The sequence below is a fragment of the Ambystoma mexicanum genome, chromosome 13 (assembly GCF_040938575.1).
Source record: "Ambystoma mexicanum isolate Mex_15411 chromosome 13, UKY_AmexF1_1, whole genome shotgun sequence".
In the NCBI taxonomy this organism is placed as follows: domain Eukaryota; kingdom Metazoa; phylum Chordata; class Amphibia; order Caudata; family Ambystomatidae; genus Ambystoma; species Ambystoma mexicanum.
This window is the reverse complement of record NC_090938.1, coordinates 534,693,855-534,717,814: the sequence shown is the minus strand read 5'-3', so window position 1 is coordinate 534,717,814 and position 23,960 is coordinate 534,693,855. Positions and strand designations below refer to the sequence as shown.

Genomic DNA, 23,960 nt, shown 5'->3' with positions numbered 1-23,960 from the left:
ATGGATTCAGTGGATTTCCTTCTGCCAAACAAAAACCTTCATAACATCGAAGGGGTTCCAGTCCTATACCTCAACCTTGTTGACGTCTGGGATAAGCAATGTGCTTTCATGGCAATTTGGAGGAATGGTCGATTGACAGGTGTAGACGGTCACAGTACAATGTTCTGTGAGGCTCATTCTGAAGTGATCAGAATTATGGCACACCCTAAACATTTACAGCAATATTAAACAATGAAATTAGGAAAAATAGAGGAGCAAAAACAACAAGCCTACCACTACAGGATTCCCCAAAGCTTCTTAGTTGATACCTCTGTAGCCAATGGGATTGTCCTATTTTCACTGGAAGCAGAAAATGAATCTCGTTTGCCACATACACCACATACATCTCCTCTGAAACATCTTCAAAAAGTTCCCACCCTGGAACTGAACCATGTCGATTTAGGGCATCCATCCTGCCTGTCTTGTTCCCAGTCAGTTAAGCAGTTGGACACACCATTCTCTCCTGTGGCCAAAGAAGCATGACTTTGTGCATAGGGACAGAAAGCCCACTCTACCCCTCTTGCTCATGTCCACACTAAATGTTTTGTTTCTTTAAGATCCGGACAACTTGCCCTTGAGGGAAGGAAGGCGGATCGAAGCCAATCGGGTAGCGTTATTTTTCAACAAAAGCCGCGGGCGTGGGAGGAATTAAGGGGGTGGAATTGGTGCATCTCACTGAAACATCTCAATGGCAAGCACCACATCCTTGCAATTAAGCATCCATCACCAACTTGGCAGCATGGATGGCGAAAAAGCACTACAAGCCCTGGTAAAAACCAAATCTGTGCATAGGAAGCATGTTTGGAAGAGGCCCTATGGCACCAGACTGGGAGAATGCTTTCAGTCCGTTGACCAGCTAGGGAAAGACGTGGGCATAAGCACTCTACAAAATGGCATAAGTCACTTTGAGTTTCCCAGCGTCCCTTTTTGCTGGAGCAGGCCAGGAAGTGAATAGTGTGCCTTCCCCCAACAACAAACGTCAGTAACATCTGATGTCTGCTTTGGATTGGGAGGTGGAGGTAGGTACCCTGGAGAGCGAGTTACCCAAACCTATTCTGAAGTTTCAAAAGGGCAGATTTCAAGGCTAGCTCTTGGAGTGCCACCCTTCTTCAGGACCAGTAAGTAATAGGATCATCCTCCCTTCCCAATCTCTGATGGTAGGACTAACATTACTGCTTTCTTGAGCAACAATTATATGTTCCACAAACAGAGCAGGGTTCTGAAAGAGGTACATTCATATTGCCCTGGACACCCAGAGGAACAGCAGGCACAACCTTGGTTAATAAGCTGCATAGCCCAGATATTGAGTGCGATGGAAATACACTAGGAAAGAAAATGGCACAGCTTCTCCAACACTCATGCTGTTGAAAAGATGCTATTTTCTGGATATTTTATGTCTAGGGCCACGCGCACAAGGAATGGAAACACACTAAAGACCTGCCCCTTTAAGCTTGAAAGAATAAAAAGAATGCCTGTATCCAAACTGTGGGCATCTCAGGTCAACCGGGCCCTACTCCCTGAGCAAAGAAAGGGTAGCAGCAAAAAGCAGCGACCATAAGTTGGAATATCAAGCCCTGACTCCCCATGAACCACTTTGACTTTAGTTGTGGATCTGGAGACTTGAAATGTCACTAAGGAGTCATCAAACTTTGTACTAAACAGATTAGTGCCATTGAATGGCTTTGAACAATTCTTTTTTTTTTTACTTTGTTTTGCTTTATGTACAAAACCTTTACAAATCTTTATAAGTTATAACACTCAATTACCATGTAATTTACAATGAATATGTTGCAGGGCGATTAAAATGTATACAATACAATAATAAAGAAAGAGAAAAAAAAGGAGAATAACCAAATCAAGATACAGAAACAACCGATAGGATGTCACCTATTACAATATCTTCAAATCATGATCAAAATACATTTTCATTAATACGAACACATAACCTATGGTCGTTAATGTAAGAGAATCTGAAGAGAAATATCACATGAACAAAAGGAATAAAGTTTGTACATAATTTGGAATGATCAAAACACGAAACAAAGCAAGGTTAACCAACCCATAGTGCACCACCTAATAAAGTCTTTCCAGTTGATAGTCAAAACATATTGTTGGCTTAATATTCACATACCCCGTAAGGTTCATATCACACACAAAAGAATCTAACAAGATATAACAAAGAAACAAAGAAAGTAAGATTTGTACCTAATAGAGATGTAATACTGAAAGCATTTGACTAAATTAACAAGCTCTAATCAAGCAAACTAAGATAAATGATAATACAAAACAAACTAAAGCAACAATTATACATAATAAAATAAGCTACATAACAATTTACTATTAAAACAAGGAAAAACCAGATCAAATTTGAATGAGGTACAGTTGCAATCATGTGATACATCAGTAAAGTTTCCACTATACCAATCGTTAGTTGAACTTAGATAAGGATGGGCACTAAAATTAGTTCCAAAACCCGTTGGACATATCTGGACCATTCTTGTATGCAGCAAACCTAGGCAAATTGAAAAATCTCACAAGATCCAGCATTAGTGGTGTGAGTATCATTTAACAATTCTACTTTGACATACAGGGCAAACAGACACCCTCATGAGTGCCTGCATACGACTTCACCCGTAGGCTTGGCTACGCAATCGGTTGTGACCCTCTCACCATCATTCACTAGATCGACAAAAGGAGCCTAGACAGCTTGCAGAAAATCTGCACAACTTCGCTAATCATATCGCAGTAGGTGTGGGAGGACCAACCCAAAGTAAATCATGTTTTGCATGAGGCATTTGCTGTCCTAAGTGGTAAGCGGCCAGAAGCAAAGATCCTACACCCAAAGGTATCTAGCTTTTTCAGTTCCCCCATCTAAAGGAAAGGAAGGAAGTGAGATACTCCAGCAGTCATGTGGAATCCCAGATCATTAAGAGACTGCCTGTGCTTTCTGGCCAGGCTAACGATGCCTGGAGAGCTGAAAGGAAAGGTACCTCCATCAGTATGTGTTATGCTCCAAAACGTTGGCCAGTGATTGAAGTTTGCCCACAAATTCTAAAGACTTCCTGATGGTCTTGCAATATGAAACACCAGTACTTTCAGAGTTAACCAACACCATAAATTCCAGTTCCGGTGACGAGTCAAGGCCACTAGACTCCGTCAAGTCAATATTCTAGTGACAGGGATAATTCATTAGAAAAGGTCTCACAAGCATCACTCCCCTCAACAAACTCTCCAAGCCAAATGGTCAAGCTATAGCTTCCTCGAAGATTTCTTCAAAAGCAGAGTCCATTTAAGTGTCCACAGCTGAGGCCTGAATGTAAGTGGCAGAAACCTGGAACCCAGAATTGCCACTCAGTCTGATTTGAGCACCAAGCCGTAAAGGCAAGTCTAGTTTTGTTGCCGAAGCTCTTGGTGTCAATGGCACTACGACTGATGACCTCACAGGCCTGCAAGGGACCGAGATGGGAAGCATACTCTGGCAGTTCCAGAAAGGCATCTGCTCGCCAATGAAGGAGCAGCAGACCTGCACTGTGGGGCTGAGTGTGAAGCTGCTGGAGACTTCAAGAAAATGTCAAGCATCTAGTTCAAGAAGTGTTCCCACTCCACACGGTAAGAGGACACTTTAGGAAATTATATCTTTGCAGTTGGAACATAATTGTTTGGAAGAACACAACCTAAACTTAACTGCACACTGCATTCAATAAAGTCAAAAATATGATGTCCGAATAAAACTCAAATTAAACCACAGTTTTCATAACCTTTTTTTTGGAAACATTTCTTTGTAAATAGTTAAGATGAGATTAACTATGTTTATCTTGCGGTTAATGAAAGATTCTCAAACAAAAATAGTTAGAGTAGTGCAACTATGCACGATATTGAAAAAAGTAAATAAAGCACCCCAACGCCTACTGATCACCTAATTTTTAAGGATCATAATCTATACCCTACGTGTTTCGAGACAGAGTGCAAAGAACATTTGATTTTTTTTACTTTCAGGTAATTTGTAAGGATTTAACCCCTGAAGATGAGACGTATTGAAACGCATAGGGTATATGGGCGTTAGGGTGCTTTATTTACTTGTTTACCCATCGTGCATCATTGCACTATTCTATGCAATTATTTTTGTTTATGAGAATCCTTCATTAACTGCGAGATAAATCTCATCTTAACTATTTAGAAAGAAATGTTTGATAACAATTGTTATGGAAAACTTTGGTTTAATTTGAGTTTTATTCAGATGCCATATTTTTGACTTTATTGAATCCAGTGTGCAGTTGGGTTCTGGTTGTGTTCATCCAGACAATTGTATTTAGTATAGATACAGGTCCTCGTGTGTACCTGCTTTCAGCTTAGCACCTGCGTAAACATTATAAGGGTAGTACTTTACAATGTTTTAGTTCATGTTTGAGAATCTAGAACTATTGTGTGCAGTCTCCACGTCTCGGTCTACCTGTGAAGATGGAACCGGGGTCAGTGCAATTCCCCAGTCTCTAGACAGAGGGAACAGCTTGCAGGAGAAAGAACAATGCTTCGTAGAAGCAGAGCTGCAGCAGTGGGACTGCTTTCTTGTATCCCCAATTCTTTGATGCAGCAAATATCTGGGTTGTAGAGGAGCCAAGCGCAAAGGGGTTTCTCCCTTGTGAAAAACAATATAAACTGAGACAAACTGTTGTGTTCTTACAGCTTTGTGGTGCACAGGTTGGGAAGATGCACAAACATCTGTGTTGCGATCTGTGTGCAGGCACCAAACTGTGGCAGTGTACATCAAACTGACATTTGTCTCTTGCAATTCAAATAGGATTTAAACCCTGGGGGCTCAGGAGGAGATAGGCAGTAATGCATTAAGTAAGGTAGCAGTCCTGAAGACTAGCACTCGAGCGAGTAAAAAAGGAAATTAGAAATGGTGCTAGTGCAGAACTCTCTATATACCTCTGAGCTCATGTCTGGCTCCTGAAGCACCAAGAACATGGAGAAGGAATGGGTGCAGTAAGGAAGTCATGGAATGAAACAGTGAAGACCGACACAAGTGGTCATAGTTCAAGGGTGTTTACTGAACTTCAATGGGTTGGTAGAACGCCTATGTAAACCTAAATCTATAGATGGGAGCAAGCTACGACCATCAAATAATAATAATAATGCAGTTTTAGTGGAGTCTGTCAAAATAAAAGGGCCTATACTAATAGAAGCTATTGCCTATCCTTACTTCTAAATACAAAATGATGTGGGATAACAATGTATGTAAAAGAAAAGCGTTCAAGAAATTATATGTCAGGATAGTTGAGTAGTTAGTTTCTCTTGCCCAGGTTTTCAGCACGGGGCAAGGCGGCACGTTTGGGCTTCACACACACTCTGGCTTCTTGGCTACGAGTTAACAGTTCAACCGTACAGAGACCTTCGACTGAGCACATTCACAGTGCCGGACCACTCTTGTGAACGGTATTGTATCTTTCCTTTTAATGTTCAAATATTCACCAGCAATTTAGCTTCACTCGCGTCTTTCATCACACGCATTTAAGAATGTTCGTTACAGAGCTTTTTTACAATATTGCTGCTTGCAACCTTGACTTCAACACACACCGGTCTGGCATCTGTCTCCCCAACTCACCGGCTGTGCTGTTCTCTGTCGCTTCTTTGGTCTTGGAGCCAAGGATGATACCACAGTTTCTGCTGCTCCTCCCCACTGTGGTCAGTTACGCGGTCGGACCCTTGGTATCTCTGACACACAATGCTGGACTTTTCAGCCTTACTTCCTGGTCTTCCGTTTTCTGCCTTGAAGGTTTCTTGAAAGTAACAGCTTCCTACCAACAAGGTTAAGGGTGTTGCCCCTCTCACAAACCTTAATCGCCTGGCTGTCTTTCTCCCCTCGTTTAGCTGCCGACTCGGAACTGCTGTACCTTCGTGCATTTTGTGTCGTTCAGAGTGTGCTCTCATGCTCCGCGTTTTATCCATGTGGAGAAGTGTAATGGAAGTCAGGTGTGAGTGATTGTCGATAATTGCCTGACCTCGCCAGACCATAGTATTGAGACATGTCAGCTTCATGGCTCGGGTGAGAGTCTGTTTTCTCCCAGAGCGGGCTGTCTGTGTAAAAGTGTTCGTGCAGGAAAAGGTGAGAGAGGGGTGGGGGTGGAGGTTTGAGTTTCTAAATATCCCATCGGGCAGGATGGGGTAAAGGAGTTACAGGAAAGAAAGGGATACAGCATCTCTCCATCCAGTGTCCCACTCCCCCAAGGACCCCTCACCCAGGTGATCCTTCTTCACTGGTCCAACGCTAGGGTCGGGATCCAAAGGCAATGGCCGTGCCCTGCCCACCTGAGCGACAGATCCACACTGGGACTAGGGGGTGAGACACCTTCTGGTTTCTCACAGTGCCCAGCCGAAAGGGAACTAGTTTGCAAACCATACTGCACCTCAGACGATTGATTACAAAATTAGGCCTGTGGTCTGTTATGTGATGATTCCAGGGAGCTAGTCACCACTCCCCAAGGGGAAGCCATCCCCTTTATAACTAGTCGAGGAGGGGCCGCTCTGCTTAAACCCCCCCCCCCCCCAACAGCCTCCCCAGGGGACAGGGTAAGCTGAAAACCCTCTGGAGTGGACTCCCCCCTTAGAGGATAGAGACGTCGACCAGGATACGTGACTATTCCTCCCCCCAGGCACAAACACTTTTGTAAGATCTGTAGGGGTTATTTTTTGCAATGACCATGTACACACTTTACTAATAACTGACTTGGCTTCCGACACTAGGTATGCTCATCTCTTGTGAAGACTAAGAAGAAATGAGTGAACCAGCCCATGGAGGAGCATCCCTGGAACAGCCAATCACTGAAAGAGGCAGAGCAGGCCCACAGAGCTGCACAGCGTCAAAGAGGCCAAAGAAGGTGTGGATAGAGATAAAGAATGCCAGTGTCGTTAGGCAGGGGTGCGAGGTGCCCCAGGAAGGTGCAGCCAACGGCTGGCTGCAGCAGCCCTGAGAAGCTGCCAGAACGAGGAAGACGAGTCCCGGAAAGCCAACATGGAGCCCTTCTGAAAAGTCACAAAAGCGACTCTACAGCGAGAGGCAAGCTGACCAGACTCAACGCCCCTCCCGAGGAGCACTGCTCGAGGCAGTCCAGTACGCAGCTGCTCAACTGGAGAGGGAGGCAAGCGAAGGAGAGAGGACTAGGGAAAAGAACCAGAGTGAAGACAGAAGAAGCATACCCAAGAGGAGGGGAGTGAGAAGGGAAAAAGCCCTAAGCACAGAAAGACTGAACACCCCAGAGTGGGGTGTATGAAGAGCCCCAGAGTGGGGAGTAAAAGGATGAAAGAATCCCTGAGTGGGAAGAGACAGAGAAAGACCCGGGCTGGAACACTTAGACAGGTGGTGGTTAGGTTAGAGTAGGATTCCGGACAGGGGACTTTTATTACTTTTTGACATCCCAACAACCACCCTTTTGACTTCAGGAAAGATCATTTGGACGCCACAAAAATAGAGCTCTTGAAACAATGTCTGGTCGTAAGAGTCCCGATTCTGACCTACCACTTAGACAAAAGTATCCATCAGAAAAAAAGCTGCAAGGCAAGGTGAAGACAGTTTGAGCTTTTGAGGATTTGAGGGTATCTCACAAACCAGTTGTACAAAAAAAGGTACAAGTGGATGAACATCTGAGTGCACCAGCCAATTTGTTTAGGGCATCAGAAGGACTATGTTTTAGCAGTGCAACTCCTTCTGCAGCAAACCTCAGGAACTTTTCTTCTCGAGTGTCAAAAGCGCAAAACATGATGGTTAATGTACAGTTGAGAAAGACGCTGCGTGCCTCCAGATTTGGGGGGAGGGAGGGTGAAGGAGGTAGGCATACCATAGAACCACATGAGAGTTGTTTTCAGGTAGACCACAATCAAGCCTCTATTTATGAGGAAATGAGGCCTAAAACCTATCCCCCAAGAGATGCCCAAAGAGGAAGCAAATGAGGCCCATCATACCATTGTACTCTGCCTCGGGCCGGAAGAATATTTTGTCATGCCCAGAGCAACAATACTCTCCAAAGACATTTCCAAAGATGACTGCTCAGGAGGCAGGCTCTAGTCAGAGACAATGTAGGGCTTCATGGGAGAACTGCAACAGAGGTATTGCCTGAAGACAGTAATTACCAGAGGTTGGAAGCAGAATTAATGAACTATTGAAAAGAGAAAAACACTGGGAAATTCAAAACTATGCATAGAACTACAAGCAGAAAATCACAGAAAAGCAGACAGCAGTGTAGAGAGCCGTGGTTGCATAAGGAGCAGGAGTCTCATGCCGCATGTACGTGGACAATCCGGCAGTTTTCCATTTCTACTGTAGAAAGAATATTACTTGACACTTTACCTGTTGTCATGAACTCCCGTCAGCAAGAGCTGCTGTAGGGGTCTGTGTTCCTTGCAGATTTTCATGAAAGCGTCCTAAAACAGAAGAACATTTTAAGAGGTTAACATGGTAACCACAAGTGGCCTCACTATTTCAGGGATACACAAGTATGGACAGTGTTTAAAAAGAGACACTGCTGTAACTAAGTGTTGCCATTGCTGATTCACTGGCAAATGTTTCTTCCTAATGTTATCATTAAGATTCTTCATTAGAAGATGGATTTGTTTGGAAGAAGGGCTACTGAGATAGGACAAGATTAACCTCAATACACTTCAAACCCCTCTTCCATCTTGCACACATACGCTCAATATCTCAACACACAGAAATGTTAAAATACAATGTATTAACTTCTAAAGATACTTGACACAATGTACACCAGAGGCTATAGAGTACTGTATGAGCAAGTGAACATTTAATATTTTAGAGTCTGGCGGTTACGTTCACTGTTGCATTCCAGGATGTATTTGTTTCCTCCCCTCATCCATTACCTATTGTGAGTTGAAAGGGACTCCAATGCAAGCATGGATACCAAAATAAGTAAGCTGAGCACTGATACAGGGTGTCAGTGAAACGTAACAGTCGAGTTTGGCCTTCTGCCCGATTGGTGCAGTCCCATTTTAAATTTATTGAAACAGTTTGGATGGAGCAAAACAGACTTCTCAGCTAGTCTAGTGATGCTGGGTAGGCGCTGGCGATACAAAGGGTCCTATGGACAGAAATTCTGGGGATTATGCACTCTTAATCAGATACCACCACTATTTCAAGGAGAAGAAAATATGCAAAGGTTGGTAGTAGTGACTTTCTGTGGAAATGCAGAAAGTGGGTGAGAAACACTCAGCAAATGACCTGTAGCAGCGAGGCATGGATGGCTGTAGAACACCAAAAGCTGAAGACTCCCCTACTAATAAATAAATACAAAAAGTCTATTTATAGTGGATAAGTGCAACCTTTCTGTCAAAAATGCTGTGCATAGCAGAGTTGTGGGCTGAACATTCTCTTTGCAGGGTGCTGTGCAACAACCAATAGTGATGGGTGAGCAGAATGTGGAAGGTACAAATGGAAACATGGACAGGGGACAAAAGTGACTGGCAGAACATTTTTTACGTTATTTACATATACGTGCTCAAGATGCAAGGTTGGGGAATTGGGCGGCTAAGACCCCACCGTAGGACTCTGATGCTCCCTTCCCCTTGGCTAGAAGTTCCTTTTTGAGAGGGGCCTTGAATGACTGACCTGGAAACGTTCTTGATATCTTCTTTAGCCACCCCCTTTAAGGTTAGGGAGGCAAGTTCACTCAGCATGACCCTCTCTAGGGGTCTGGGCAAGTGGGACCTCACTGGAAGTGACTCCCCTCTTGGGGACAAGGACTCCCATTCCTACGAGGAACTCCAAGCGCAGAACACATTATCCGCCTATATAGAGAATCTGAAAGACTGTTAACTCTGGTTTTGACTCACTAAATAGAGACATTTCTGCAATCTCTGTGGCTTCAGTTAATGCTGGATCTCGCTGAACGCCACAGTCAAAATAGAAGAAAACACCACTTTTGTTTGTGATACGTACATAAAACCACGAGGAACTTGGAATCGGGGGGAAAAACTCCTACACAGGGAGGAGTGACACCCGCACAGAGGCAAGCCTCTGACAAGATGTCCTGAAAGGAGCAGAGCCATGCTAGACTACTGAGCCCTGGGTGGCATTGAGAGCAAGCAAATCGCTAGCCAGGGACCATAAGACTGGCATCCTGACCGACCGAGAAGCCAAGGTCGGGAAAGAATTTATTTGGTGGCGTGACCACAAGAAAGCTGTGGTGGGCCTGGAGCCTGGTAACCGACGCCAAGACCAGATTGCAGAGCAGAGCTTGGATCCCCACGCTCCACACACAAAGTGCATTAGCTGCCGGGACGAGCACACAACTGACAAGATTAAACTTAATACATTTCAACCCCCTCTTCCATCTTGCGCACAGACCGTCAATATCCTAAAACACAGAAATGCAGAAATACAATGTCTTGAATTCTAAAGATACCTGACACAAAGTACACCAGAGGCTATAGAGGGCTGTATGAGCCAGTGTCCATTTAATAGTTCAGTCTGGCGGCAAGGCTCTCTGGTGCATTCCAGGATGGATTAGTTTCCTCCCCTCATCCTTCAACTATTGTGAGTTGAATGGGACTCCGGTGCACGCATGGATACCAAAATAAGTAAGCAGAGCTATGAAAAACACAGACACGGGATGTCAGAGAAATGCAACATTTGAGTTTGACCTTCTGCCTGCTTGCCACAGTCCCATTTTAAATTTATTTAAACAGTTTGGATGAATCAAAAAAGACTTCTCAGCTAGTCCAGTGATGCTGGGTGGTCACAGGGGAAGCAAAGGGTCCTTTGGACAGAAATACTGGGGATGATGCAGTCTTAATACTGCACTGTATCGCTGACCATTTTCTTATTCAACATTTGTCCATATGGTAGACTCTCAATAGTTGTGTAAAATGGACACTTAAGCAGTGCAATAAATTGTCCCCATCTGTAGGTTTTTGGAACAGGTTGGTAAACAATTTGCCATTCTCTACAAATACCAGCCATTCAGAAAATGTATTGTGGGGTCAGATATCAGCAGAAAATAGAAGGGAGTAGTTTCTTACCTGTAACTCCATTTCTCCAGCATTGGTATCTTTCATGGATTCACATGCTTAGAATATTCCCCGTCGTCAGACTGGGAACCCTCGGTACACATATATATAGTCATTTCCAATAGGAAAAACTTCTGCCCTATCCCAGTCTGCGTCCTCTACGGGGCCGCCCACGTACGCCCCGTTGGACGTGATGGTATATAAGCCCCGCCCCCGCGGGTCCCTTCAGATTTCGACCCCTCCAAGATAACGGGGGGAAAACTTGCTTACATACCAATCTTCCACATTGCAGTCCGGGGAGGCCGGAGGGCGCATGTGAATCCATGAAAGATACCAATGCTGGAGAAATGGAGTTACAGGTAAGAAACTACTCCCTTCTCCAGCATTGGATCTTTCATGGATTCACATGCTTAGAATAGATTGTAAAGCAGTAACATCAAGAAGGAGGTGAGAGTGCAATGTAACTTACATTCGTAGAGACACCCCCAAACACTACCGTTTACACCATGTATGTAAGCAACAACTTATTATACTGATACGAAACGGATTTCCGCCATACAATGCTATGTCACATGACTCAGTGTGCACCCCTTGCGCACATATCTACCCAACCACTTATGTTTAGGTCAATAAACTATGCACATTCATGTATACACTCTGAAAAACCAGCTGAGGCCAAATAATAATAGGCAGCATTCTTCTTGAAACTTTGGCTTACCTCATTGAAAAAGGTGGCGAAGCACTGCCCTTCCCATTTGTACCTCATCCGCGTGCTGCTTTTCCAGGCAGTAGTGGCGCGTAAACGTGTGCGGAACAGACCATGCCGCCGCCTGGCAGATGTCCGTCAGCGGAATTCCTGCCCATAGAGCCACGGAGGAAGATGTCGATCTCGTGGAATGGGCTCTGGGACGATGTAGTAGAGGTCTCCCGGCCTTGGAATGACACAGGGTAATCGCCGAGGAGACCCAGCGAGCCAGACCTTGTTTGGAGATAGCCTTACCCCTAGCCGAGGGGCCGTAGGCGACGAATAGCTGTCTGGTGGCTCTGATATCTTGCGTTTTTTGCAGGTAAAATTTTAGCGCCCTTTTGACGTCCAGAGTGTGAAGAGCCTTCTCCGCCGTCGACGAAGGAGATGCAAAGAAAGTAGGGAGTACCAGGGTCGAGTGCTTATGATAGACCGACGGTACTTTTGGGATGAATGAAGGGTTAGTTGATAAAATAACTTTGTCCTTAAAGAACCTCAGATATGGAGGGTCTATGACCAGTGCCTGTAGTTCCGACATTCTTCTAGCCGAAGTGATGGCAACTAGGAACGCGAGTTTCCAAGATAGAAATTGTAGAGATGAAGAGGACATTGGCTCAAAGGGAGGCTTCATTAAGGCAGCTAGAACCGTGTTCAGACTCCACGACGGTGGGAACCGTTTTTCCGGAGGGAAGGTTCTAAACAGACCCTTCATGAAATGCTTCACTAGCCTGTCACTGAATAGTGGAGGGGACTGTCTTCTTCTGGTAAATCTCGAAACAGCCGCCAGGTGTACTTTGATTGACGATGATGACAGTCCGCTCTCCGCAAGATGAAGAAGATACGGGAGGATTTGCTCCGGAGTTACTTCCAAAGGTTGTATATTTTGTTGTGTTTGACACCATATACAGAACCTTTTCCATTTGCTTACATATGATTTGTTAGTGGACGGGGCTCTGGCCGCCTGCAGAATCCTTCGGCAATCAGTCGAGACTTTTAGGTTCCCGAACTCCGAGAAGTCAGGAGCCATGCAGTTAAGTTCAGGCTGTCCGGATTGTGGTGCCACACGGTCCCCTCGTCCCTGGACAGGAGGTTCGGTACTTTCCTGAATGGTATCGGCTGATCCAGCGACAGATGAAGGAGGTCTGAGAACCATGGTTGCCTCGGCCAGCGCGGGGCCACTAGGATGACCCGGCAATTGTACCTGTGGATCCCCTGGATCGTCCTCCGTATGAGGGGAAATGGAGGGAAGGCGTAGAGGAACTTGCCTGTCCACGGAAACGAGAACGCTTCCCCCAGGAAGCCTGTTTGGGGCCATCTGCTCGCGAACTGAGCACATTTTCGGTTTCTTTCCGTGGCGAAGAGATCGATCGACGGGGTCCCCCATCTTTCGAAGATTTCCCCGAGTTGAGTGGAGTCCAGCTCCCACTCGTGTATTTGTGACATAGTCCTGCTCAGGGAATCCGCCTGTAAGTTCTTCGCTCCCGGTAGGTGGTATGCCACTAGGGAGATGTGGTGTTTTAAAGCCCAATGCCAGATCTTTTGAGCTTCCTTCGAGAGGGTCCTGGATCTGGTGCCACCCTGTTTTATCAGGTAGAACATAGCTGTCGTATTGTCCGTGAGCACTCTTACTTTTGACCCCTTGATGTGTGGGAGGAAAGATTTCAGGGCCCATCTCACCGCCCTGAGCTCCAGGACGTTGATATGTAGGCGAGATTCGGTCGACGACCACCTGCCTTGGGTTTGGTGACGTGACATGTGTGCTCCCCAGCCCGACAGAGAGGCGTCTGTAATGATGGTGTTCTGAAATTCCGGCTCCTGCAGGGGGACCCCTCTGTCCAGGTTGCGCGCCACTTTCCACCATCGGATGGCTTTGATAACTCGTTCGTCGTCGACTATTATCTTGTCCGACCAGCGGCCTGTGGCCTGCTTCCATCTGTCTGATAGGAACTCCTGTAGAGGTCTCATGAACAACCGGCAGTTCGCGACTAGGTGGATGCACGATGCCATGGAGCCGAGGAGAGCCGCATATTTTCTTACTGACAACCTTCTCTGTAAACGAAGTTGGCTCGTCAGGTGTTTGATCTTCAACAACCTTTCCAGGGATGGTTTCACTAGTCCCGTGTGGGTGTCGAATTGAGCACCTAGGAACTTCAAGCTCTTCGAGGGCTTTAGTGAAGACTTTTCGTAGTTCACTGCAAATCCCAGACGCTGTAGCAGTCGCAAGGTGGTCAATAGGCTGTCGTTGGTCGACGCTGGGGAGGATCCCCTCACGAGCCAGTCGTCGAGGTACGGGTAAACGTGATGCCCTTCCTTCCGCAGCCAGGCTGCTACGGGTGCTAGGCACTTTGTAAAGGTTCTTGGGGAGGACTTCAGGCCGAAAGGGAGCACAGTAAATTGGTAGTGTGTTTGGCCGACTAGGAACCTCAGGAACCTCCTGTGGTGAGTGCGCACCGGAATGTGAAAATACGCATCTTGGAGGTCCAGAGACGCCAGGAAATCGTTCTTTTGGACCGATCTGATTACCTCCTGTAGAGTAAGCATCTTGAACTTTTGACTCAGCAGGGTTTTGTTGAGGTCCCGTAGGTCGAGGATGGGGCGCCACTTCCCGTTTGGTTTCTTTACTACGAAGCAGCGTGAGTAAACCCCTAAGCCTCTCTGTGAAGCAGGGACTAACTCGATGGCGCCTTTTTTTAGCATGAGCGCAACCTCTCGACGCAAGACGCTTAGGTGTGGTTGAGACAGGCGTATCGGTGGACGTCTTGGAGGTCTGGATTTGAATCTTAGGGAATGTCCCAGTCTCACCGTGTCCAGAACCCACCGATCTGTCGTAATTGACTCCCATTCCTCGACGCAACTTGACACTCTCCCTCCTAGAACGTCATTGTTGATCTTTTTGTTTTCCCGTCGACGACGAGTAAGTGGGACGTCTCTTAGAGGCCTGGAAATTTCTGCGTCGGGTCGAGGACTGTGAGGCGCGTCTATAGCCTTGGGACGGATATGAAGACCTCCCGAATGCTCTATCCCTGGATCCCGCAAATCGTGCGTTTCCCGTAGCTCCTCTAAAGGGGCGAAAGGAACGAAAGGGCTTACCGCTTTGGAGAGAGCCCAGCGAGCGCGCCGTCTCAGAGTCCTCCTTCACTCCTTTCAAGGCCTCATCCACCTTTTCGCCAAACAGGTGGTCACCTTCGAAAGGCATGTCGACGACCTTATATTGCACCTCGGGTCTAAAGTTGGTGCACTTGAGCCAGGCCTGGCGTCGTAGAACCACTCCGTTGTTAATTTGTTTGAACCCCGAGTCTGCCAGGTCCACCGCTATATTGATAGCATGGTTCGAGGCTTCTTCTCCTTCACGAACCAGGGACATAGCTGATTTTCTGTGTTCTTCTGGGAGGTGGTCCAAAATGGGTGCCAGTCTGTGCCACATCTCCCTGTCATACCTGGCCATGATTGCCAGGGAGTTCGGTGCTTTCACTGTTGACGCTCCCACTGACAGGATCTTCTTACCGAAAGCGTCTTGGCGTCTAGCTTCGGAGTCCGGCGGGGTAGAGCACTTATGCTGGGCCTTTGCCTTTCTCGTCGCCGCCGCCGATACCACCGAGTCAGGCGTGGGTTGCGCAGAGAGGCATTTTGGCGTCGAATCTGGAACTTTAAATTTTTTCTCTACGCGGCCTTTGACCGCAGGTTCCGAGAATGGATGCCGCATGGTTTGGACGCCCTCTTTCCATACGTGGTCCAGTATCGGTATCGAAAAAACGGAACGCCTATTCTTGCCCATGTGGTCAAAGAGGAAGCAGTCCTTCTTTTCTTCTTGTTGGGTCAAACCGAACTCCTTGCAGGCCTTTTCCATCATGGAATGGAAGGCCCCTATGTCATCCGGTGGAGATGGGTGAATGGGACTTTTCGGAGGATCCACCTCCACATCCGAAACCCATGACGGGTCTCTCGACGGCGAGAGGGAGATATCAGAAGCTGACCCCTGTTCAGAGAGGGAGTCCGAGAGCTCACCTTCTTCCTGGACTGTTGGAGCAGTTGGGCCCACGACCGATCTAGTCGGGCGGTGTGAAGGTCCGGGCTCGTCGACGAGGGGAGTCGTCGGAACAGGTGGGAGCCTTTCGTCCAGGGACTTCAAGAGCGAGTGTAAGGAGGAAAGTACCTCCATGGAGAGAGTAGCCTGGGCGTTTGGAGGCTGGGTGAAAACTTGAGAGCAGGTTGCACCAGAAGGAAATCTGGGCCGTAGCCCCAGGTCTTCCGGGCTCACTATTCTGAAGCCGTCGTCTTCTTTGGAGGCGATCGAAACTGCCTGTTCTTGTAGCAGTGTGTCGGGTAGCCCCATGTCAAACGCTTCTGGCCTCCAGGCCTGGAACTCCGTCGACGAGGGAATCGTCGTCGACGATGAGCCCGTTTGAAAGGCGGGGGACTGTGACGGAGTGGGCACTTGGATCGTCGCCGTCGTCGTCGTCGACGGAGGGCCTGCAGGTGGCTTAGGCGGTCCCGCCTTCGCGGAGCTCTCCCTGCGTTTATCCGCCTCTCTACTCGTAGCTGATCTTTTCTGATCGCTCGAGGAGGATTTTGGCCTGTCCTTATCTTTCTTCGACGAAGAAGAAGAGGAAGATGATTTCTTCGTCGATTCTTTCGATGAGGCCTTAGAGGAATGACTTCGAGGCACGTCCTTCTCCGTAGGTCGTGATTTTTTGGCCGGAGGTTCCGACGGATGTGAGCGTCGGGAGGCTTCTGATGTTTTCGCTGAGGCGATACTGCGCACCGATCCTACCTCCGACTGAGGGTACGCTCCAGCGCCGTCGTTCAGCCACGAGACCAGTCGCCGATTCCGGTCCTTCAGGGTTTTTTGGGAAAACCCCTTGCAGATATCACATTGGTCCGCCGAGTGGTGGGGGTGAAGGCAGTAGATGCAGTCAAGATGGCCATCCCCTTCATAAACCTTCTTTAGACCGCACGTGGCACACGGGCGGAAAAGAGGCTTACCCGACATTATTGCCAGACCAACTAACAAAACTCGTAGGAGTTAGAAGCGGACCAAACAGACAAACTCGCAGGAGTTAGAAACAATCGAGAAGTATTTGAAGAAAATACACGAGGAGATCCCACTATCTTTGGAGACGGTTGAAATCTGAAGGGACCCGCGGGGGCGGGGCTTATATACCATCACGTCCAACGGGGCGTACGTGGGCGGCCCCGTAGAGGACGCAGACGGGGATAGGGCAGAAGTTTTTCCTATTGGAAATGACTATATATATGTGTACCGAGGGTTCCCAGTCTGACGACGGGGAATATTCTAAGCATGTGAATCCATGAAAGATCCAATGCTGGAGAATGTGTTCATCTATTGTGTGTAAAAAAATAATTGAGGGAGGACAATGAACCATGCCACACAGGAAAAGAAACGTATGTAGCGACCCCAAAACTTATTTATGTCATGCTGGATGGTTCAAGATATGTTCAGTTAAGGTTAAAGGATATTTTTATACCACACACGATCACCACCGTAGTAGTCCCCTGGCGGATCTGAAGAAAAGGGGTTGAGTTAGGGGACGTTAGTAGGACAAAGTTTGGAGAAGGAGCAAGGGAGCTGTGATGTGCTGTTGGCAGCTTCAGTTAGGTTATCACTGTTTGCTGAGCTTTTTGGTGTGGTATGTGGTCGGAGTCTGTTCTGTGCTGTTGTGTAAGGCTGTGTGGTGTGATTGTTGCAGTGTGGTGAAGTGTGTGTGGGTCGCTGTGATTTAAGAGGTATGGCTGTGTTTAGTTAGTGTTTGAGGTATGTGAAGAGGGGTGAGGTTTTAGTAGAGTTGGTTATTAGCTTTGTCTGGAGAAACACACTCATATGTTTTCTTTTGTGATTTAGACAATGTCTTCCCTACAGTGATCTATTTTTTGCATGACAAAGCTCTCATCTCTCTGACCATATGTTGTGTTTGTTAATCTCTGCAATTCTATCCTTCTTCTTACTCGGGCCGACCCCTACACCCTAGTCTGTGGCTGATGCAAAGTGCTCCCCGCAGATCTATTTGTGTCCCATCGCTCTGTCTGAGTGGGACTCGCTACAGTTTGGTCCTTACCAGGATGTCTGGATTGGCAGAAGTGAATCACCATACTTATGTATTAGATGATTTTGTTGTGTGTTCTGGCTTAATCTTTGAAGTCAATACATCTCCACGAATACTGCTAGGGTATCGCGTGTTGGTCTAGTGCAGTTCGTCTTTTACTTACTAGCATGTGTGTGGGTTTCTTGGTGTGATAGTGGTCTCATTTGGTTGGTGGGTGGGTTAGCTTATATGGACGAGTGTCTTTGAAGGTGGATGTCTTGTGAGCGTGAGCTGGTAGTTGGATAGTGTAGAAGCCCTATTGCCTTGGGTTTACACAAGGTCCATCTAGTCATGTCTGTCAGGAGAGGCTTGGTGGTGGGTAAAGTTGATGGTAGTGCCGGTTTGTTTCAGCCTTGTTAGCTATTCTGTCGTGATGGGTTGTTGCTTGTGGTCCGTTCAGCCTAGCATTGTCTCTTGTTCTTGTGGGTGTTGCCCTCTGTTGGTTTTAGGTGTTATCTGTAACGTCATAGGTTCTGTCAACTGGATCACTTTGCATTTCCGGTTTATTGTTTCAGTTGTTTCCATTTGGATCCAAGGTTTTTAGTAGTTTTCTGAATTTTAGGTGGTCTTTGGTGTTTCTTATTCCTTTCGGGAGGTTGTTCCAGGTTTTTGCCGGCAGGAGGGAGAAAGAGGAGCCCTATAGTTTTTTCCTGGCTTATGGTCCGTCTCAAATTTATACAAGAAACTAATGGTGAATTAAAAATGTTTCTTCAGCATGGGGTCTGGCATGGATTCACATGATCATGAATATTCCCAGTCATCAGACTGGGAATCCTCAGTAAGGAAAAAATCTGTTTCAGTTTCATTTCTGAACTGTCTTTCTCCTAACAACCAATCACTGAGCTCTGGGTCATACTGCCCCCAGCCAATGACTGCCCTCTACCAAAGCCCCTCCTCTGGCAGCCATCTTTAGATTTTTACTGCATGTCAAGTGTTGGAGTTCTCGTGTTAGTGAGTTTTTTTGCTTTTTGAAAGTGTTACTCTATTTTTCGGTCAATCGAGCCGCATGCTCCATCTATCAACCTTCCGATAACGGGGATCCGTTTTTCAGATTCTTCACTGCCCATCAAGGGCGAATTTCGTTGAGTTTCTTCGTGGAGGCTTCCAGAAGATTCTTCAGGCCTACGCTGCATGGACCATGTCGGAGGAGAAGGATTCAACACCCCTGTTCAAGATTTTGCTACAACTGTGGCTTGCAGAATGTCGTTTCGGACGACAAGCATTCCCAGTGTCTTTACTGCCTGTACCCGACGCATAAAGAGGATGATTGTGCGTTTTGCCAGGCGATGGTCCCTCGCAAAATGAAGGATCAGCACAGGCGGCTGAAAGAGTGGCTACAGACCAAGGCCCCTGCTCTTGAGGGAGTCCCAGCAGCATGCCTCCCCCATTTGCAAGAAAGCTGAGCGGGCTTCTAAGACCTTTGAGGGCATCCCTCCCATGCAGGTTCAGCAGAAGGCTAAGATCTGCGAGTCCACTGCCACCAGGAGCACCGTTGCGGCGGGCTCTTCAGCGGCCAGGGCACATTCAACGTCTCCAGCTTCAGTCACCAGTCAACGCTCAGGTTCTTCAGCCCACAGGAAGTCGGACCATCCGGGCAAACTCAAGGAGAAGCCCAAGACCGACCTGCCAGAGAAAGGCAAGGGGGATCGGGATGCGGACCCTCCTCCTAAGGAGAAGGCCAAGCAGGACAAGGAGGCTGGGACACCCAAGGCCATACAGGATAAGGCTCCGGTCCTGACCGTGAAGGCCCGGGTACACCTAGCAAAGGCCCAGCCTTCCATCGAAGGGGTGGTGGAGCTCTTGCAAAGGCCACCGGGACGGCTCTGCAGGGCGCAACCCCGAAGGCAAGGGTATCCCATCCTCCCAAGAGGGAGGCTGCGTTCCGGCGCATAGACAAGACCCCAGAGAAGATTATGCCTGTCAGAAGAGGAGCTCATCTGCCTGCAAACCATCCAGGAGGAGACCTATGACAAGCGCAACGACAGCGAAGATACCGTTGAGGAAGAGCAGCATGGCGACGAGACCCTGGGCTACCATCCGGTGCCCCAGCGGCCTATCCCGCCTCCATCTCAGCTGCCACACCCGCCTCAACTGCCTCCTAGAGACCATTCTGTGGACATTCTCTCTGGACTGCATGCACTGGTCTCTGAGATAGAAAAGTATGCCTATTGCACCCCCCCCCCCTTCCCTCTGAGGGATGAGACGGATCCTGACACGACAGGCATGGGCGATGACGGTGGGATGGAGGGGACCTTGCGTCGCCACCTCCCAGATCTTCCCCCGTCGGACAAGATAGGATTGTTCCACGCAATGATCTCCAGCGCTTCGGAAATCTTCCAGCTCACTCCAGAGGAGAAAGAGGGCTTCTTATATCAGCAAAGAGAAAGACCATCCTCTCGGTCCCACTCCTGGATGACATTTGAGACGAAGGTTTGTCTCTCATGAAGAACCCTTCTACAGCCCCGGTGAAGAGGGATTGCCTTGAGAAGTACAGGGTGCCGACAAATGCTTGTGGGCCCAACCGTCTCAATACTCTGTGGTGTCAGCGGCGGCCAAGAAGTCGTCCGCGGATGATTCTTCCTCGGCTGCATCCACCCCTCCGGACAGCGGGGGCAAGAAGATATATGCCATGGGACAACGGGTCATCTATTCTGCGGCAACGACCATCAAGGCCACCAATCCCCTCACCATCGTTGCACGCTACGACCGGGAGCTGTGGTTCAAGATCGCTCCCATCCAGGACTTCCTCCCCGATGATAAGAGGTTGGTAGCAATGGAAAATGTGCAGGAAGGCCAAGTGGTGTCGGACCAGGCCATCACAGTGGCCACAGACATTGCCGACGCAGGGTCGCACCAAATGGGCAACAGAGTTTGGCTTCCGTCATGGCTGGCTCAAGGCTACCAACTTTCATCAGGACGTTCAGTCGAAGGTGTTGGACATGCCCTTCGACTAGGACAATTTGTTTGGGAAGGCTGTGGATGAGACTCTACAAGCCATAAAGATGGACACGGAGACGGTACGTGCCTTGGGCACTCTTCAACAGCGGAGGCCGGCCTTTTGGCCCTCAGGCAGCAAGTCCCAAGGATCCTCCAGGAGTTTTGGCAGGGGCTCCTCTTCTTATTGCCAACCCTCCCATTCTTCGGCCCTGGAAACCAACAGGGGCCGCTCCAAGGCCTTCGGAGGACGTCGTCACCAGGGAAGTCCAAGCAGGATTGAACCGACCTGTGTCCCCCATTGGGAGGCCAGCTGGTAAACTTCATCAGCATATGGAAGATCATCTACACCGACCGTTGGGTGCTGAACGCTCTCACCCACGGACACACCATGGAATTTCAACAGAAGTGTCCCCGAGTACCACCTGTGGTCCGGTAGGAAATCCACGTCCCTCAGCTGCTGCTGGAAGTGCGGGCCATGCCAAGAAAAGGCGCAATACAGCTCGTCCCAAAGAGGCTTCGGAGTGTACTCAAGTTACTTCCTCGTGAGAAAGAAGTCCGGAGGATGGAGGCCCATCCTCGACCTCTTTCAAGACCCAAATGTTCCTGATGGTCACTCTTCAGCACGTGCTCGGGCAGCTCGAAGAGGGAAACTTTCTGTCGTCGCTGGACTTGGAGGATGCGTGCTTCCACATCCCCATTCATAAGGGACACCGCAAGTTTCTGTGCTTCTTGGTTGAAGGGAAGCACTATCAGTCCAAGGCCCTTCCCTTCGGATTGAAGTCGGCGCCAAGTGTTTTCACCAAGTGCCTGGGGCCAGTGGTGGCGCAACTGCAAGGGATCCACATCTACCCTTACTTGGACTAGCTCATCCAGACCAGCTCAAAGGACATCGCTGTCGACCAAACGATGAAGACCGTTCGACTGCTGACGGAACTGGGGTTCTTGGTGAACTATGCAAAGTCCTGCTTGACTCCATCACAGGACACTGTTTCTGGGAGCCCGTCTCAACAGTGTTGTGCCTGGCGTCTCCATCAGAGGAAAGGATAACAGGCATCTTGGGCAAGGTGCAACAGCGGTTGACATTGCAGGTCGCCACAGTGAGGACCATCAAGTCTCTGCTCGGCATGATGTTGTCATGCATCTACCTCATCCGACTATGCAGGCTACAGATGCGTCCACAACAGGAGTTCCTCAGCGACTGTTGGATACAAGTGTCGGGAAGCTTTCAGAACAAGATTGCGCTCGACGAGAGCTTCCATCAAGCGATCAGGTGGTGGGGAGTTCGCACTCATCTGTCCAGAGGCACAGATTTCCAGACCCCATAGCACCAGGAGACAGTCACGACGGACGCCTCACTGGAGGGATGGGGAGCTCACACCAGAATTCTCCATGCAAGAGGCCTGTGGTTGCCGGAGGAGAAAACGTTGCAGATCAACTTGCTGGAGCTGCGGGCAGTGTTATGGACCCTGAAGTCATTCCTCCCGTCCCTTAAGGGCAATGTGGTGCGGGTCTTCACATACAATACCACCATAATGTTTTACATCAGGAAAGCAGGGGGGCACCAGATCCCCGGCGCTCTCCAAAGAAGCGCAGGACGTATGGCACTGGGCCGTCGCCCAGGGGATGTTCCTCATACCTCAGAATTGTGAATGTTAGCAATGCCACACTTAATTAGAGCGGTCAGCATTAGCCTGCGCCAGACCAAGACAGAATTGCGAATGGTAGCATGTGCCTCACTTAGATGAAATCATGAACATTAGCCTGAGTCGCATCTAGATAGAATGCAATTGTCAGCATGTTCCGCACTTAGATGGAATTGTGAGTGTTAGCATGTCACATACCTAGACAGAACTGTGAATGTTATGTTCCACACTTACATGGAATTGTAAATGTTAGCATGTCCCACACCTAGACAGAATTGTGAATGTTATCATGTCCCACACTTCGATGGAATTGTAAATGTTAGCATGTGCCACACTTAGATGAAATCATGAACATTAGCCTGAGTCGCATCGAGATAGAATGCAATTTTCAGCATGTCCCACCCTTAGATGGAATTGTGAATGTTAGCATGTCCCACATCTAGGCGGAACTGTGAATGTTATGTCCCACACTTACATGGAATTGTGAATGGTAGCATGCACCACACTTGGATGGAATCATGACCATTAGCCTGCGTCGCATCTAGATAGAATTGAGCATGTTAGCATGACCCAGCATGTCCCACACCTAGATGGAATTGTGAATGGTAGCATTTCCCACACTATGATGAAATCATGGCAGTTGGCCTGAGTCACACCTGGATGGGGTTACGAGTGTTGACATGTCCCACACCTAGACAAAATTGTGAATGTTAACATGTCCCACATGTCGATGGAATTGTGAATGGTAGCATGTGTCACACCTGGATGAAATTGTGAACGTTGGCCTGAGTAGCATCTAGATAGAAAGACAAATGTTAGCATGTCCCACACATAGACGGAACTCCAAATGTCGGCATGTACCATTCGATGGACTGGATGGAAGCAGGTGCCTCACTTAGATGAAATCGTGAACATTAGCCTGAGTCACTTCTAGATAGAAATGTAAATGTTAGCTTGTCCGACACTTGGGTGGAGTTGTGAACATAAACTGAATCGCATCTAGACAGAAATGCAAATGTAAATGTTAACACGTGTATGACTGTGTATCCTGTCTTCCTGTTTCCCATATTGTTGCTATATATCCGTATCTCCTCCCTCCTGTTGCTGTAAACCCAGCCCCTCTCTCTGTGTCCGTGTGTCCCCTGCCATCCTGTTCACGTGCCTGGTCTCGTGCACTTTAGAGATAACCATCATATCGCATCTCTACACTTACCCTCTACTATACACCATCATACAACTAGAACACAGCTGTACCCCTGATTAATTCGGCCTAGCAGTTCACATACGAATACGACCCCATGAACACCTCATCAACCTAATAAAACGCAGCTAGCCGAGCACATTCCGGCCTAGTTGCTCACATGTGCGTTCCCTCAGGCCTAGCGCAGCCAAAGCCCAGTCTGGGTGTCCACCCACCAGACTGCACAGATTCAACTGATATCTTCAACACCACACCTAACGCTAGGATGCAGCTACCAT

At 48.0% G+C, this 23,960-nt stretch overlaps 1 protein-coding gene across 5 annotated transcripts in view; it reads right to left on the bottom strand.

Moving 5' to 3' along the window:
- GJC1 (gap junction protein gamma 1) overlaps window positions 1-23,960 on the bottom strand; it is a 394,328-nt gene that overhangs the window by 23,689 nt on the left and 346,679 nt on the right. For all 5 annotated transcript variants that reach the window (XM_069634264.1, XM_069634266.1, XM_069634265.1 and 2 more), the window contains one exon: window positions 8,384-8,457. The gene's annotated coding sequence lies outside the window, so the exon portion shown is untranslated. The remainder of the gene's footprint in view (window positions 1-8,383; window positions 8,458-23,960) is intronic.